Source organism: Thunnus maccoyii, chromosome 11, assembly GCF_910596095.1.
Source record: "Thunnus maccoyii chromosome 11, fThuMac1.1, whole genome shotgun sequence".
In the NCBI taxonomy this organism is placed as follows: domain Eukaryota; kingdom Metazoa; phylum Chordata; class Actinopteri; order Scombriformes; family Scombridae; genus Thunnus; species Thunnus maccoyii.
The window spans coordinates 2,725,478-2,744,310 of NC_056543.1; the positions used below are offsets into that span (position 1 = coordinate 2,725,478).

The 18,833-nt window shown below is 40.8% G+C and overlaps 1 long non-coding RNA gene across 2 annotated transcripts; it reads right to left on the minus strand.

Moving 5' to 3' along the window:
* Positions 1-9,046: 9,046 nt before the first annotated feature.
* LOC121907307 lies at positions 9,047-12,096 on the minus strand. 2 transcript variants are annotated; one of them, XR_006098834.1, is made up of 4 exons: positions 11,789-12,096; positions 11,530-11,628; positions 9,421-9,581; positions 9,047-9,318 (listed from the first exon to the last, which is right to left on the minus strand). It is a non-coding gene; the product is annotated as an uncharacterized LOC121907307 (long non-coding RNA). The 2 variants fall into 2 exon arrangements; XR_006098833.1 differs by having other exon boundaries at positions 11,530-12,096.
* Positions 12,097-18,833: the final 6,737 nt, after the last annotated feature.

Sequence of the window (18,833 nt, forward strand, 5' to 3'; positions counted from 1 at the left end):
AACCAAACAACAACTTCCTCTATATGCAAATATATGATATACAGTATATTCAGATAAATATTGTATGAATAATATTTTATAATATATTACAAGTAGAAGTCCTGCCTTCACAATTTTTTTATTTATTATTTATTTATTTTATTATCTTAACTACTCATCTTTGATTGTTGTCTTATTCAATTAAGCTTTTTTGCTTTTTTAATTGCTTTGGTGTTCATTAATCTCCAAATCCATTTTTAACTTACATTTTGTCAATCACTTGTAAAGCACTTTGAATTGCATTTTATTTGTTTGAAAGGTGCTATATAAATAAAGATTGATTGATTTAAAATCCTACTTAAGTATAGAAGTATTTGCAGCTAAATATACTAGTTGTTTAACAAGTTCAACACATCGATTTAAAAGGTGATGATGTGTCAGTGTTGTGATCGCTATGTGTTTCTGCTGAAAACTAGTGGACAAAATATCAGTTTTAATATCAGATTTAATTGAACGAACCATTTGGATCATTTGGATATATTATAATTAATAAGAATTAAACTAAAAACATAAACCTCTTGTGTTGTTAGCGACAGTTTGATTGTAGTGTCTAAACTCATACTGCCTCCAAGTGCCAGGACCTAGCTAAACTAAGCTAAGCTAACATAAGCTAAGGGTGGAGAATTAGCGTGTTTAGCGGGGCTGGACCGGGAGACAGAGCCCAAGCAGCAACTTCTGGGGCTGTAAAATGAAGCCAATGCGGAAGTGCCAAAAACTGCAGTTCCTTGAACGACCACTTGAGGCTCCAAAAGCGAGTCAATCCCCATAGACCCCCATGTTAAAATGCCCAACTTTACAGCAGAAATAAACATGTTTACAGCCTGGTACAAAAAACGATATGGTCTCTGTAGCTAAGATGGCGGAAACCAACAGGTGACGTCACGGTAACTACGTCCATATTTTCATACAGTCTATGGTCTAAACTCATTCTGCCTCCAAAACCAAAACATGATATATAAATTAAAAAACATTATGTTCCAGTATTTTTTAACTCCTACTGCTCCGAACTACTCAGGATGAAAATGTAACGGTGCCGTTAATTCACTGACAAACACAAAATCACCAAATACAACAAGCTCATCTTTAACAGCAGAGTAGCTGATTGTTTAACCTTAGCTTACAGTTAGATCCTACTTTATCTTTTTCCTGCAGCTCGCTAATGTTAGCTACAAACGTCTTTATAAAAGACTGAAAATACATTTATGTCTAAACATTTAACTCTTTGTGTGGCTTCCTTGGATTTTATATTTCACATATTCAGATTTTTTAAACAGAAGATACTTTTAACTTCTCATTATGAACAAAAAGGAGTTGAATTAACTGTTAAAGAAGCAGCCTATATATATATATTGTGGCCAAAAAGGAAGTGTCTGTCACATCCTGCCTGGACTTTGTTTGTTTTTTTGGACTCTTTGTGTCTTTGTGTTCTTTTGGTTTCCTGTTTTGACCTTCTGTTCAGTCCTTTTGGTCATTTGATTTCGCTCTTTCATGTTATTTGAGTTGTTTCTTGGAAAGACTGTTAGGTTATTGGTTAGCTAGTTCTGTGTTCCTAGATTCATTTATCCAGAGACCTCAGCCTTTCTCCCCGTCATGTTAAAGAGGGTTGAGTTGAGTTGGATCCTCTGTTCTGTCCTGTCGTGTTCACGCAGTTTCCTGTTCTGTCAGTTTTTGTCTTGATGCTCACTTCAGCCCTGCTCTCCGGTCTCTGCATTTGGGTCCACTCATCCCTGCTACTCCATGACAGTGACACACCTCATGTATGGAAACCCTACTCTCTTTTGACCTGGGGTGTCCAGATGTGAGGTCTGCAGTTGGACCCAACAAAGGAATAAGAACATCAGGAAGGACGCAGTGAGTTGGTGGTGGACCAGGACGCTGTCTGTGGACGAGAAAATCATTTCTGCTGTTGCAGGAATTCTGCTTTTCTATGAACCTTCCCGACCGGACTATAAGGACAAAATAAACACAGCTTTGTAGAGACCAATTTCATGTCTTCAAACTTATCTTAAGTGAATTCCAAGCTGGCTGTCAGCCAGCAGTGGAAGACGTATTCAGATCCTTTATATAAGTAAAAATACCAATACAACAATGTAAAAATACTCCATTACAAGTAAAAGTCCTGCATGAAAAATCGTACATAAGTATTGCAGTAAAAGTACATAAGTATTATGAGCTTGATGTAGTTAAAGTATTGCAGTAAAAGGAGTCTTCTGATTGGTTATTTTAGTAGTCCCTTACTAACCAATCAGATGCATTTATGGCCCAACTGGTCGGCATTTGAAAAAGTTCGATCCCACTGAGGTGAAGCACGTCAGCAGTACTTCACAGCCTCTGAAGAAAGTAACTTTTATAACAGCATTGAAAGCGTTATATATCTAATAGCACAATGAGTTTAGACACAGGACTATTTTAAAAGTCATCGACCTTTACAAAGGTCAGCAGGTCTGAAGAGATTTAATCTGAGCAAGTCGGTTTATATGATGAAAATTAAGTTTTGACATAAAAAAACAATGTATTGGCAGAGTATAAAAAGCTGATATTTGTCCAAAGGTCCTGGAACTTCAGGCTGATGGAAATCTGTCGGAAATTGAGTCTTTGGATAGTGAGGATGAGGATGAGGATGAAGCTGCAACCTTTACAGCCAGGATTTGGATAAAACGAGCATATGACAGTTCTGTTACTTATGTTTCGTTAATTAATCACTGTTCAAATATTGCATCTCTTCCAATTCTTTTTAAGAGAATTTCTTTTTGTTTGAGTCTCATTTCTACGTGTAATATGAGTAAGACAAAGAAAGACAGAAATCATTGTTTCTCATGGCTGGAAATCATTCAGGTGTGAAGGGGTTAAAATACAGCTGAACAATAAATAAACTGGGGCGACTCTCCATGTGTGAAATAAGAAAAACTAGCTTGTCATTTATGTAACTCTGCAACCACCTCGAATGTCAACGTGAATTTGCATTTATTTCATTATGTGATGTGATAGTATTTGACCTTTTCCTTGCTTTTCATCTCGTCATCAGCTCTGCCTCAAACATACTGACGGAGGAGATTATCAACCCCCCCCTCCCCCTCCCCCAAATAAAATAACAGAAATGATGTCCACACTGTCCTTATGTCAGCTGCCGTCTCCTTTCCTCTCTGCTTGCTGGTCACATTTGACCGATTAAACTTGGTTTTCCCTGCCAGTCCTGCATGCCAACACTTCCTGAGGTGGGGGGCAGCATGCTGATGATTTCAGCTGCTGCCGGGCTTACATTCTTAAACAGAACGGCGTCAATTAGCAGCCTAGCGTGACTGCAGGGGCGCAAACCTGAGATCCACACTGTCGCTGAGTTCAACAGGTTCACATAGTTCTGCTGCAGGTAGTAAAACACTCGTCTGTATCACATAAGACTCACAGAAAGTAACTTTTATAATTGCTTTTGAGATGATATTCCAGTTGAACCTGTTACAAAATTTAAGAAGAGAAGAGAAGAGAAGAGAAGAGAAGAGAAGAGAAGAGAAGAGAAGAGAAGAGAAGCACCAGAAAGACAGAAGAAACACGTTTTATACCAGTCTTATGTCTGTCTGTCAGATATGAAGCTAGAGCCAGCAACTGGTTAGCATATAGCTTAGCATAAAGACTGGAAACAGCTAGCCTGGCTCTGTACGAGCTTAAAAAAAGAATTTAAAAAACTCAATAATCAACACGTTATATCTGATGTGTTTAATCTGTACATAAACCAGCGTATAAAAACGACAATTTGTGGTTTTACACGGTTGTCTTGGGGTCCCCGCTGGTTGCCTGGCAACCACAGTATCTATCTCATCATCTAACTCTCGGCAAGAAGCAAAGCAAGTAAAGCTATATTTATACAGCACATTTCATCACAGGTGGAAACACAAAGTGTTTCACACAGCACCATGATATAAATGATGCACAAAGTAAAACTTCAGATAAAAGTAAACACAGTTAAAACAAAGAAATAAATAAATATTGTGAGTTAAAAACCATTAAAAAGTGAAAATAAGTAAAATACTTTAAAAAAAAAAACTAAGACCAGAAACCTAATCGAAAATATAAAATATATGTATAACAACCTCTCTTGGTTGAGGCTGTACTATCTATCTCTATCTATCTTGAAAGTGTCTATTTTTAGGGACCGAGCCCAAAAGGCAGAGGACTTCTGTAAAACAGTACTGCTGTTTTTCGTGTGTTTGTTTGTTTCTTTTTCTTTCTTTCTTTCTTTCTTTCTTTATTATTACGCCACTTAAACCCTAAATTTGACTCCCTGAACATGCTCAAAAACTCAACAAATTTGGCACGCACATCAGGTCTGGTGAAAAATTTGATAAAATGTAAAAATTAAACCCCAAAGTGCCAAAATACTCTCTAGCGCCACCTATGTATCTAAAATGGCCGCCACGGCCTGCAGGAATGTCGTAGAGAGATCAAACCAAAACTCAATTATTCATCTCATTGAGACCTACAAATCATACACTGCCCCTGACCTAAATCCAACAGGAAGTCCACAATCAGACTTTCAAAATAAGACTTTGCTCCAATTTTGGACTCCAAACAAACGCTATCTCCTCTGAGGGTGTTAATGGTATCAGCTTCAAACTTAAATAGGTGACTTATGACACTGTGCTGAAAAAAACTGTTAAAAACTTTGCAATACTTCGAACGGTCGAACTGTCCAGCTGCAGTTACTTATTGTCTCTACACACCTGACAGTACACATGTCAATCAAACTTTCAAAATAAAAGCACACCACACTTGTAAGAAATATCCCTCATTTTTAAAAAGCAAAATGATCTGATCCCGACAGGCCAGAGTGCGAGGTCCCGACCAACGCTGCTTGCAGCTTTATTTTTTTATTGTTTTATGATATTCCTGTACATTTTTTAAAATGTTTGTTTATTGCAGCGTTTGTTGGTCCTGCGGTGAGATTTTTCTGTTTTTTATTGTCTTTCTGTTGTTGTTGATGCTGTTAATGGGTGTGTATGTGACTGGTTCACAATGTTTCTATTGTGTCCTATACCAGCAGTCAGGTGTCCATATGAATATTGAAACATATTTTTCTTGCTGTAATCATTCCTCCTGTTCATACTGGCTATTAAAAGATCCCCTTCAAATGTGATGTGAAGCTTCTATTCAGCTTCAGCAGTCTGAGTTAGTCATATCAAGTGGATATCTGACACATTTACAGTCTTTTTAGCATCAAATTCCCTCTTTGTGTTTCCTCACAAAGGGCACTACCCGCACTGTTAGATGGACAGGTGTATTCTGGGAGCTGTAGTGCAAAAAAAGACGGTTGACGACTCAGTTGAAGTACTTTTCTGCTGCAGAGTTGTGAGCTTATTTTTAGTTTGTCATGACGGCAAATAACAGAATCACTTCTACTCCGGGGAGCGCTCACTGATTCATGTTCATTCACAGATTACTTTTGCAGCTGCGCTCCTCTTGTGATTCCTCTATCATTTGTCTGTTTGTTGGCTGCATCTCGCAATAAAAAAACAGTTTCTTTAACAATCAAAATGACATCTTCCCATGTGTACGCCCCGCTATGATGAACCTCTCTCAAGCCATAAACGATGATGTAAGCCTTCAACTGAGGTGGAAATATATTGTAGATAAACAAGTCAGATCTCAACACTCCTTTGCATGTGCAAGAAGTGAGAGTGGCAGAATAAAAGGAGAGAAAAACACTCAACCTTCTTGTCCTGAATACATATTTAGATGCCTCGGTCGTCTAAAAATAAACACAGCTTCTTAAGAGAATCCCTCTGTCAATATTACCTAATAGGCGCTGTCATTTCCATGACATGAGAGCTTAGACATCATTCTCTCTTTGTCTAAACAAAGACAGGACTTAAGCCTCTTAGCATGTTTGGAGAAACAGTATGGAATTTTATTATTAGATGACATCCTGTACAGATTCTGATTGAAGAGAATAATAATCTGTCTGCAGTCCATCCTTGCTCCTAATCTTTCTCCCCCCTCATCATCCCTCACGCCTGAGCTGCTTCTGCATTCTCAGTTTGACTCCAGGGTCTCTCAAGTTAAGGTCAAAGGTCAGCTGACCTGTATATTTTTTTTTTTTTTTTTTTTTATCTCATGCATGCTAATGAGTCCCCTCTCAATCTGTTTTACTCTTTCTCTTCTGTTTCTCTGGTGTCTTACTGTCTGGCTGCAGTGAAATTAAAAAGTTTAAATATTCCCTCCAGACATGTTTTAAGACATTAAAAAAAAAAAAATCAGCTTTGAGTAATAAGTTGTCTGATATTGTTTATCCACACAAAAGAGAGAAGAGAACAACGTCCGACTGAAGGAACGAGGAGGAAAAGGACTTTAACCGTGTAAATATTCCCATTTTTAGCAGACACTTGACTTCCTTTACAACCAGTGATGGTGGTTAATAAAAGCAATGTATCTAATGCATAATTAACGCCAGGCTGGCACAGGCTTAGCACAACTGAAAAGTTCTAATTAATGCTCGTTTCCATCTACTACTGTTGCATGAATATTAGGAGATAAACAGCTGGTGGAGCTAATTCTCCAGTTGGTGCCGTTAAAACTGTTGCAGAAGAAGAGGACACAACGAGACGATGTCATGTCAGGTCAAACGATGGAAAACGTGATGGAAATATGACATTTCTGTTAGTTTCATGTATTAAATGTGAGGAAGGTTACAGTCTCCTCATCATCTAGGGTCTCATTTATAACCGTTGCGTATGCAGAAAACAGGACCTGAAAGATGCGAACGCCACTTCCTGCGCAAAAGTTGTAATCTATATAAAAAACAAACTTGACGGGAGAACGTGCTTCCATGCGTATGAACATTTTGGAGACGGGAAATCGGCGGCGCAGATGTTGAGGTTGGGAACTGAAGGCAGATTGTATAATGATTCCTCTCACACATTTAATTTCACTTAATATCAAATGTTAATTATAGATTTAAATTATCATAAAACATTCAAACCAACAGTGTTACTTGTACTTGTGCTTGTAGTGAGCCATAACTATTCCATACCATCACATCCCTGAACCCCGGAGTGCAGAGAAGAGGGACTGTGTGATAATCCAGGATTACATCAAATAGCACTAAATAATTTAATAATATCTCCTACCTCCTCTCGCCTTCTTCAGTCACCTGATCCAGCACATCTTCACCACCTGCACTCATATATGTTGATTGTTGTAAAAAGCAGGTGACAGCTCTCACACAATCATTCCACTCCATATCCTTATTACCAGCCCAAGTTCACTGTAACAAAACCAACAGAAATTTAAAGAGAAATTGGTCACTTATCAATCTTCCAACTTCAAAGGGAGGTAGACACAACTGACTGACACGATCATTTTGCTAAAGGTGTGAATCAATCAGTCTGATTATTGTAAACATATAACATATATGACTCTCGTGTGTAATGCTGCATGATGGATGCGCTGGCACTGCTAGAGGACTATGCAAACACAAGGATTAGGAGAGGACGAGTGTTCGGGGACCATGAGGATTTCCTGGCCTGTGATGACGACTGGCTAATAAGCCAATGTAGATTCCCTCGAGCCGAGCTCTTGGATCTATGTGCTGAACTGGGTCCAGTATTAGACAGACCAACCCGACGGAACCGCACCATCACCACCACCGCTACACATACAGGTGCCAACTAGGGATGGGCATTTGAAGAAATTTCCTTAATTGATCATCTGGAAAATTAACGATCAATTATCGATTAATCTTTTTTTTTTATATGTATTAAAAATGCCTATAGACCTACACCAGTCCTCTTATACAAGGCAGTTAAACTATTAAACAGGAAACAAAACCAAAAGAATATGTGGAGCTCGTAAAGGCAGCGGAGCACCAGCTGCTCCGTGCTAACGCTGAGGTGATGGTTGAGAGGAGGATTCATTAACCAGTGTCGGGTGAACGTTGTTCAAGTGTTACATCACTGGGGTCCTTGTTGTGTTGTAGGTAAACTCAGCATTGCAATGTTTACAATGAGCTTTTGCTCTCTTCATGTTTACTTTCATCTCATTTCTACGGCAGCCCGCCGACAACGGAGTATTCATTTTCTCTCCTGGTTGCAGCACGTAGTGAAATTCATTGCAATTTCAAGACCCATACATATATAACATACTTTGATACGCACGTTAAATCGATTTAATTCCACGTGATCGAAAAAATTATCGATCAACGATTAATCATGCCCATCCTTAGTGCCAACCACTCAACCAGCTGTTACCTGCAGGAATTAGCTGACAGGTATGTGTTTGATATGATTAACACAATATAATGTTTCTGCCCAAAGCCCCTTTTGGGAATAATGATATTAATAATAATTAATAATAAATTCTGTTAAATTCTATTCTTAGGTCTGGGATATCGCAGCCGTCCCTCAGTGCAATACTGCCTGCCATCTAATTAATATGAGTAGTAGATACATCAGGTTTCCTCACACTGTGGGAGAACAGGCCAATATTAACAGGCAGCATTGTCCATTTACCCAAATGTAATCAGCACGATTGACTGCATTCATATATAATAATACCACATGAGTCTTTTATCCTGACACACAGCAGCGTAGGGAACAGTCTACAGACTGGTGGCTTCTTGGTAACTTCATAAACAATCTATTGTAGAAATTCTAACCATTCAAGCCTGATGTATAATTACTCTCTGTTATTACCTGCAGGTGACAGTGGCTACCCCCCCCCCCCCCCCCCCCCCCCCCCCCCCTCAGGCGCTGGCTCCTCACCCTGTTTCCAAACTCACAGAGCGCAGAGGAAACGCGTCATAATGCTGCTCACGCCCGTGCACGTTCAGTTGGCAGACTTTTGTACCACCCGACAAAAGTTCATGAGGACGTGTGGCATTCTGCACAACATGGCACTGAGGATCCTCTCCCTCCTGGCCCTCCCTCCCCCCCCAGTATGAGAACCCTGTCCCACAGCCCCTCCCCAACAGGAAGGCTATCAACAGGGAGCAAGGATCCATGAGGATGTAATGCAGCGTTTATGAAAAGACAGCAATGCAAAAGTTCATTTAATGTGTCAGATATTTCACACATCACAGCTCTAATCTGTTTAAACTCATCTGCTGTGACAGTAATAGCACTGATGGTGTCCCTCTGTGTCTGTAGGACAGCTTCGGGTCAGAACCCGGCCACTTCCAGACACACCATGCGCGCCGGATGCACTGGTGCTGAGGACAGCTGGACGCTCTGCTGCTACAGCTTCCTCGCCGGGAACCTCCTCACCAACCTACCGCTCCCGACTCTGGAAGAACTGAAGGACACAACACATCAGCCCACTGGGTTTTTTCCACGTCTCTAAATTGTTTACAGTCATATAATAAAAGATACAACACTGACACTATGTCATACACACTTGCGTCTTGAGTATTGCAGCTATTTGTGCGTCCAGCGGTGTGAGCTCAGGTGTGGTCTCGCCCCCTCCAGTTGCAGACACACTCTGACGATGGTGCGCAAGTCTTTTTTGTTGCCTCCACCTTAAGATCTGACCACTTCTTTTTCATTTCTGGCTCTGTCCTGTGTGAGGGATTTATTGTGCCTTGACTTTCATAGACAGCTGAAGGACATCTGTACAATGAATCTAGTTAGAGACACCTGGTCGTAGAATTCACTGTGGCAAATTTGTTAGGAGGTCATCAAGAGTTTAGCAATGTTCATTGGTTAAGCTATGTGCTTTATTATTATACCACATTATTACTTTATTACCCTCTCTCTGTCTAATTCCTACTAGGACATGCTGTGTTTAAGCTGAGACTGTTTGGTTGTGTGCGGGAGAGAATGCTGGCATGTACGAGTAAAGAGAAAGATTCATCAATCTGTGTGTTTAATTCTTTAGAGAACTTCAATCCCCAAGAAATCCTCCTGCACCTGTCAGTTGCACTAACTGAACTGACCGCAGCAGCAACACGTTGCTACTCGCTGCTTTTTCTTTTGTGACCCATCAAACAATATGTCTCTTCTCACCCACAAGCACCTCGATTTCCTTTTCTTTGTCTTTCTCTCCGTTGTTGCCATGATTCACTATAACTATAGGTTTATTTATATGCAACAATATTCATGTCGTGCTTTGCATTGTCCATTTATGGCTGAATTTGCACACACACGTTGTTATAAATTTTAGGCTTTTTGTGTGCACGTACACTTTTAGTACGGATCCTACGCACTGTTTTATAAATGAAACCCCTGATGATGTTTTCAGCTCTTCAGTGGAAGCTGTATTGATGTGCAAGTCACGTTTCATCACCATTTATTCACTAATATGATGCGACTCTGTTGTCAGCTTTTTTACGTCCTGCGTGTTCAGGTTTAGGAAACAAAAGCACTTTTGTTCAGGTTAGTGAAAGATGATGGTGTTGCTTATGTGTTAATAAACATGTTGAGCTTCAAGTCACTGCAGACTTTTTACTGTATTAAATAGAGACTGTGATCTTTCTCTTACATTAAACAAGTGCTGCTGGAGTCTGAACACGACCAGAGACGCGTTCATATCGCTGCAGCTTCTAGTCGCAGATATTTTACTGTAATTACAGCCCATTAAAGGGTTAAACATCACAAGCTCTAACCAGATCAGTAGGTTCTTATTTAAACTACAATACTAAACTGTGAGGAGCAGCACACTAAACATTGTTAGCAACAGCAACAAGCAGCTTTTCAAACTTCCAAATGAACTGTCTCTTTAACTGCAGAACTAACAGTCTCAGCTCCTCTACTCTTGAACTGCTCGTTAACTGGTTCACAGAGCCACCTCAGTCACCTGATTGGCTGTCAGTAATAGGTGATTATTAAGAGTGACAGGTAAAAGGCCAGTAAAGCTTTTTCCACAAATTTACTGTAGAATAAGAGTGTTTAAGTTATGTATTTGATACATGCATTGATAGTTTTTGATGTGAACATAAATCTTTTAGTCTTCGGATCTGTACCTGTGTCAAAGTATCAGAGGATAATAGTACTAGGAAATGCATCTAAATCATGTGTATGATGTGCATTCTCTCTTAGAGACATGACAGGATGTTATTCATTGAGATTTGAACCTTGAAGAACATGCTAGCATTGCCACCATTAGTCAACACTACAACATCGCCCCGCAGTTCAACCTGGGGAAGTTGAAAAAAAAACGGTCATTTTTCAGTGAAAACGATGATCGTTAAGTTCAGACAAAGAAATATACCATAAAGAAAATAAATCCTGTACACACAGCAAACATCTTGCACATCTCCGTCTCTCTCAGCAGGAGACAGAAGTTAGCCAGACAGATGGTGGGACCAGCTTTTGTGGTGCTGACATTTACTGCTATTCAAAGTCAGCTCATGTAAGTTTTATTAACATTGTGAGATTGAGTCCACTTGGGTATTCCCTATCTACCTTTCAGGGGTTTTTTTTTTTTTTTGTGGCTGGATGACCTACGACCTGCAACAAAGAGACAAGTCATCTCTACTGACTTCAAAGGAGACATATTCAGACTCACTGAACTCCCTGCAACTGTCAAGACTTTCTTCAAAGGGGACTGCGATGTATCGGTATTCAGCCTCCTGTCCTGCCGCTGTTCAGCGTGACTCAGACGTCCCTGCATTTTGAGACAAATTTCAAAGCAGGCGTTTCCAGGTTATTAGAAACAGAACACAGATTTTGAAATATGCAGTGAGTTTAAACAGCTGTGAAATTTTGTCTTCAGGTGCTGTTTTGTGACCAGAGGCACTTGAACAACAACAATTGTGGTTTATTACAATTTGGCTCTTCTTCTTTTTGTCCTTCCTCTATTTCTGAGATCTGGGAGCAGGACGTAGCTATAATATTCAACAGGGGAACAAATGAGCACTGGGACTGTCAGACAGGTTGTCAACACACTCACAGTTTTGCCACATTAACCACCTTATTATTTATACCTCAAATGTTGCTAACAATCTGTCATTGCATAAAAACTGTGAGCTTGCACAGCAACAGTAAGGAGAGCTTAGATGATCATTTTCACACCTTTAATCTGTCACATCTGCCTCAGCAACCACCCCCGACACTCCCTCCACATCCCGCTCTGTGTCTTCCTAACCTGTTGTCACTTCCCCAGTGTCTCTCTCTCTCTCTCTCTCTCTCTCTCTCTCTCTCTCTGTGATTGTCTGAGTGGAAGCAGGTGTGCTGGAGTCAGAGCAGAAACACACCAGCTGCACCTCATCTCTGTAATCAAGCCCTCTACAAATACCCAGCTCTGTTGCTACCACCCTGCCAGATCCTACATCAGTTAGTCTGCGCTTCCAGCCTTTTTTTTTTTTTTTTTTTTTTTGCCAGCATATTATCTAGTTATCCTGTTGTCACCTGTTTCTCTGGTCTGCTCTCCCTCGTCGTGCCAGCCCTGCTTCCCTGCCCTCGACCCTTTGCTCTATTCAGCTACCTCAGATCCCACTCCGGACCTGCTTACCTTGGCCCCTAACTCCCCCATTGCCCCAGCCTCAGTTCCTGGTTCCCAGCTACCAGCCTGAGCTTCCCCTGGCCTGCACCCCATCTTCCCCACGCATTTCAATAAATGTCTTATTTCCCCGTACGGGCCAACTAGCTTTTGGACTACGGATGCAAATTAGCTTCAAGCTAACTCTGGTGCAGTGCATCTTTAATGTTTAAAACTGCACACTGTCCCAATCAATAAATCACATTGATCTTACTCCTGTCTACTTGTCTGTGCTTGGTTTCACCTGTTCAGCCCCACATAACAATCTGTCAGACTTAAATCTGTTAAATTGCACTTCTGCCGTCTCTGTGCAGTTATGAAACTGTGAACAGTATTGGATGACAAACGACAAACAACAGTCAGACCAGAGTTATTATAAAAATGAATAAGTACAGTCAACTGGATTCACAAAAGTATAAACTAGCTGTCAAATTATTTTTTCATGTCCGGAAGAAACAACTAATCACCAGTAAAAATCATCATTAACTCTCTATAGGAAGTACAACACTAATCTAGTAAACACACACAAGAGGAAAATACTTCAGTTAACTCAACAGTCGGTGTGTTTCCATCCACCTGTTTTTATTTATATGTAAACAGACTGAGTGAATAAATGATGACGTACATGAATGTGACTTAAACGTCACTGAAGAGCTGAAAACATCAGATCTGTGTGGAGCGATGATGATGATGAGGAGACTGTAACCTTCCTCACATCAATACATGAAACTAACAGAAACGTCATATTTCCATCACATTTTCTATTGTTTGAGCTTTTGACTGTTGCTCTTTTAATTACATCATCTCATTGGTTTAATGGCACCGACTGGTGAATTAGCTCCACCAGCTGTTGATGAACCAACTCTAAATATTCACGTAACAACAGTGGCTGGAAATCCTGTTAAAATTTGCGCTAAATTTTAATGGTAACCTTGCCAGTAATTCAACAGCAACTTATAATGCAACAAATTAGCTCCAGATAGCTAGTAAAGTGGCTAGTTTGGCTCACAGGAAGCTGATCATAAAATAACTAAATTCTACTAAATCACAAACCAGCTGTTTATAAAAATGATACCTACAGATAATGCTCCAACAAGAGCATTTGGGGAGTAAATAAAAGATGAAAAAGGTTGTATTTGCTGAGTTACAGATCAGACAAAATGGTGGATGTAATGATGTCTGTTAGGCAGCAGCTGCTGTAGAACTGTGGTTGTTGTTGCTACTAGCAACATAAAGTTCAACAGTTGCTTTCTTGTATATTTTACATACTAAGTACAATTATCACTCTCAGTGCTCTCATAGCGTCGTTTTGGGACGCAGCAGGCAGCCGTTTTCAGAGGAAAAAGTTCTAAAAAGCCTCTGTACACAACCTGCTCAGCACCAAACGGCAAACAGACACAGTTAGCTGTAGACTAGCTGGTGAACATAGTGGAGCATTTAGCAGCTAAAGAGCCAGATATTTCCCTCAGGAGCTGGTAAAGAGCAAAAACAGAGCTAAAAGAGAGTGAATATTGGACTTAGATTCACCAGGTGGACAGAAACACGACTCCACATGAATGATAATGTTGCTCGGTAACTGCTGTGAAAATAAGCTACAAGTTCAACCCGTTATCCCGAAAACAAACATCCATTGCTCTGAAAACACGGACTCTGGAGTTGTTGGAGTTCAGTGACTGCCGGATCTGTCCGTGGTGCTGAAACGGTGGGTTATGTGTGATGGTGTGACAACGCTGTGGTTAAAGTCTGGTTAGGTTTAGGCACAAAGAACACTTGGTTAGGGAAAGATCATGGTTTGGGTTAAAATGATCCCTTGATACGTGGTGTGGGTTAAAGTCACTACTTCCGTAAAGTTAGGCAACCTTCATCGTCATAGCAACAGTAAACGTCATCACAGTTTTTAAATAACTGTCCCAACTTGCAGGTGGAAACATGACAAGATATTAAGGGCAAAAAACATCCAGGGAGAGTGTATTTCCAGAGCAGTGGGCTTTTGTTTTTACAGTAACAGGCCATCAGACTGATGGGCTTTCAGTCCAATGGGAAGTTTTTTGAACTACTGTGGTTTCAGAATAACGGGCTGTCGGACCAATGGCATGGCAGCCTCAAAAGATGATGAAATGTCAGTGTTGGGTCCTGCTGAAAACAAGTGGATTTAATTCGCTCTTTTCATTGCTTCATCACCTCTTGGTTGTGGTGCTACGACACACAGATTTCCCCTTGATGAATAAAGTAACTATCTATCTGTGTTAGTCGTCTGACTTCTGTGTTTTGGAAGTCTGTTTTATCATCAGCCTCTTTTTAGTGATTATCACCACAAAAATAATCCCCAAGTTGTATTAAACCAGAATTGCCCTTTATGAAGTTCCCAATGAAATACAAGCAGTTAGTAATATTTGACCAGTAAACACATTACTCACTAGCAGTGTCGGGCAAGAACACATTAACTTTGTAGCGCGTTACTTTTGCTGCCCAACACTGTTCACTAGTACTGTAAATTAATCTTATCAATCAAGCTGATTTCTTTTGTGAGCAGCTTACAGGAGGACTTTCACTCTTCCTCCTGGGACATGCGATAGATGTCTGTTAAGAGACAAAACAACAAATGGAGACGCAAAAATGAACGCAGCGCATAAGGTCAAAATATAGTGGATATTACATTAACACAGCCTGGTTGCTTTTCAGTTTCATGTGTCACCCATCTGTAGGTTAATTTGTTATTGTGTTAAATCAACTGGCAACACAGACAGACATTCATGTACATGAAAACAGACTTTAAAAAAATGAACACAGCATTTTTCACTTGTTTAGAAATATCTACATTTTGGGATTCCCTTATGAATTTGGTTTATTTTTTGACTATAATCCAGGTCACTATGACACCATATCCAGGCTACTAAAACTGCATGTACACCTAGTGGGTGCTGAGGCAGCTTTGACCAACATTACATGTCATAACAACACAGTGAGGTTGGACTGTTTTTGATTCTGCGTCGCCTCTGAGCAGCCCTACTGGGACAGATCGGCCCTGACGGCCAGAGAGGCGGGCGGGCAGGCGGGGGGGGGGGGACACAGCAAGAGCAGCGCCCAACCTTTCAGCTGAATCTGCATGACAGAAAGAGAGCGCTACAGATGAGAAGTAAGAGCCAGCCTCCAGCCTTCAGCGTTAGCCACCTCGGATGCAAAGTAAAGCTGCAGCCCTCTGGACGGACTCTGCTACAGCACAAAGACCAACCAGAGGAGGAGGACTAAACTAGAAATGACCAGCAGATGAACAAGACATCAGTCAGGCTGGCAAATTAGTTTTTCATCCTGATAGCATTTTGGTGTCATTGATCCAATTCTTTATAACAATTCATAACAATTTTATAAATCCATTAATGCTGTTTATGATTTTGGTTGAGCTTCACACAGCTTTAATTTTATAAATGTAGGCTGTGATTTACATGTGGTTGTTTTCTGATCATAAAAGGCTTAGTTGCACAGAATCAGTATCAGCCATACACAGGGTGCGATTAGGGGATGGTGGGGACCCCCCCCCCCCTCCTGGTCTATATATACCTGCCTATTTTTATCCCCCATATAGTGATTTATACTGTTTCACCCACAGACCATATAAAACATATAAAATAAAAATAGGCTATTTGAAAAAAATCTAAGTAAAGCACTGCAACATGAGAACAATCTGTAGTGCAAACAATAAAATCAGAAATGTACTTTCACTGACAGTGCTCGTGTGACAATAGAGATGACGGAGCGTCTAAGCTACGTGATGACGTAGTAACTGGACCAGACGCTACGTGACGACGCAGTAAATGGACCAGAAACTACGTGACGACGCAGTAACTGGACCAGAAGCTACATGATGACGCAGTATCTGGACCAGAAGCTACGTGACGACGCAGTAACTGGACCAGAAGCTACGTGACGACGCAGTAACTGGACCAGAAGCTACGTGACGACGCAGTAACTGGACCAGGAGCTACGTGACGACGCAATAACTGGACCAGGAGCTACGTGACGACGCAATAACTGGACCAGAAGCTACGTGACGACGCAGTAACTGGACCAGGAGCTACGTGACGACGCGGTAACTGGACCAGACGCTACGTGACGACGCAATAACTGGACCAGACGCTACGTGACGACGCAATAACTGGACCAGGAGCTACGTGACGACGCGGTAACTGGACCAGACGCTACGTGACGACGCAGTAAATGGACCAGAAGCTACGTGACGACGCAGTAACTGGACCAGAAGCTACGTGACGACGCAGTAAATGGACCAGACGCTACGTGACGACGCGGTAACTGGATCAGAAGCTACGTGACGACGCAGTAAATGGACCAGAAGCTACGTGATGACGCAGTATATGGACCAGGGGTTGCTTCCTTCCCTGCTTGGACATTTGCAGAGATGTAGGTAAGCGAGGGGCGACATGCCGTTGATGACCCCTCCACAGGAAGCATAAAAAGAACACAGAAGTCCGTCATCATAGCAGACTGTTTTCTCAGTCTGATAATTAATGATATACTGTAGCCTATTTATTTTTATGCATTTCCATGTTGTGATTATTTTCTATTCAGTATTGAACTTTGCTGCGCATAGAGCTGAATTAAACAGTGACTTGCAAGAATGACATTAAGTGTTTTGGCACATCTGGCCGAGTGATGCTGCTATCCATGGTACTGAAAGGAGTGTTGGAGGATTTAATTCTGACATGTTAAATTAGAATTTAACCTTTTTGATTTGTTGTATATGATCACATCTCCTATGTGGACGCGACATGAACTTGATCACATTGTTGAGAATGGAAAAAAATCGCACAACTTGATGTTTTTTTTTCTTTTTAATAGATTAAAATATTCCTACAAATGCAGTGGTCAAGTTTCATAATTGTTTTATTTAAATTAATACTTATTTTATAAATGTTACCGTAACAGCTTCCTGACAAATCACACCCTGATCATACAGTAGCACTTTCATGATAAGCCCACACATCCTCCAACTCTTTATGACAGTCAGAGTAAATAAGGAATTCTGATTTAGCCAGCATATAAAAGAGACATTTCCATTCTGTGCTCCTTATACAATAGCTTCTCTTTTATCCTCTTCACTTCTTTGCTGACCTCCCGATGGATGTCACATATGTAGGCTGAGGGAGACATTGCAGCTGAGTTATGTCCCCGTTTCCCGCTTTCTTCAGGTTGATTTAAACCCTGGGTCCTGTGAATTAGCCATAATGCACGGCCACTGTTTCTCAAATGTGTCACATCTCTATTCATGGGAGCGATTCGTAATGAGACGGCGGTGGAGGCCTGAGAATCTATCACAGGGTATGGCTGCCCCGAGGGGAAGAGAGAGTGGAGTGGACCAGGAACAGTGTGCCGCTCATATCAGGAGTTCACCATTATTCTCCAGGAGTGGGTGGCTTACGGCGAGCCGCTGCCACACGCTGACGCCGGCTAATCACTATGCTAAACTGCTCCTATAAGGTGCTGTCACTCCCTTGACACTGACCAACTTTAATGTCATCACATAGCCTCGCAGACAAACCTCTGCCATCCACTCAGCATTTAGACAGTCGAGCTCTGCAGGAGACAGAGTTGATGGAGGAAAGTGTTGATGTATTCTGACTGGTGAAAGCAGTGTCACACTCTGAGTCAAAATTTAAAAGATCTCACTATTTTTTTGTGATTTTGGGGGGCTGTGTGAGACAAAAGAGAGAGAAATGTGGTGAAATCTTTAGTTGTCAATCCAAAATGGTGTCCTAGATCTGAGAGTTGTTCATTGTTTTGGAGTTTCAGAGACCAAAGACAGTCTGAGACAAAAAAAACGACCCATGTCTATAAAAAAATGACCCTGAAATCCTGAAAGATGTTTTTATCTTGTGTGATAATATGATAAATAGTTAAAATATTAGCTTTCGGGACTGTGCGGGCTCTATGTTGCCTTGAAGAGATGCTTCAGCATGTCTCTGTCACACCTAAACTGTTATTGAAGCTGCAATTTTGTGCATGAAATGAGTTAAAATTTGAACTTTAGCAACAAGAAATTATTTCATGGCAATGTTGGTCAGTCAGTCAGTCCACCACTTTCATCCAGACTGAAATATCTCAACAACTATTAGACAATTTACCAAACAGAATTTCATATATGTATTCATGAACCCCAGAGGATGGATCCTACTGACTTCGGTGATCCTTTGAACCTTCATCTAGTGCCACCATATGCTTAACGTTTTATGTTTTCAGTGAAATGTCTCAACAACTATCAGATGGATTGCCATCACATTTTGGTACATTTGGTACATTTACGTTCCCTACAGGATGAG